Below are 331 nucleotides of genomic sequence, written 5' to 3' on the forward strand. Positions count from 1 at the left end.
TTTTAACACCCCCCCCAAAACCAAAAAAAAAAAAAACATAAAATCACAAGTAGTAGGGCCAAGCCCGGCCCACTACGAGGGCAGCAGGACCGGTCCTAGATTTAAATATCTTAGCCTGAGCTCGGGCCTGGCTCAGCCCTGGAAACCCCTTGGCTGGGTCTGAACGACTACTGATACAGTTTAGATTGGGTGAAGAAGATGTAGAAGTGATCGAAAAGGGTTTCTTTACGAAAAAATCGAAAAGGTAAAGAAGGGCAAGGGTGCGCGCCAGGGGACTGGCTTGTTGCTCTGTCGTTCTTGTGAATCGCTTCAGGATTGAGATTCAGATTTG

Source organism: Macadamia integrifolia, chromosome 4 (genome assembly GCF_013358625.1).
Source record: "Macadamia integrifolia cultivar HAES 741 chromosome 4, SCU_Mint_v3, whole genome shotgun sequence".
Lineage (NCBI taxonomy): Eukaryota > Viridiplantae > Streptophyta > Magnoliopsida > Proteales > Proteaceae > Macadamia > Macadamia integrifolia.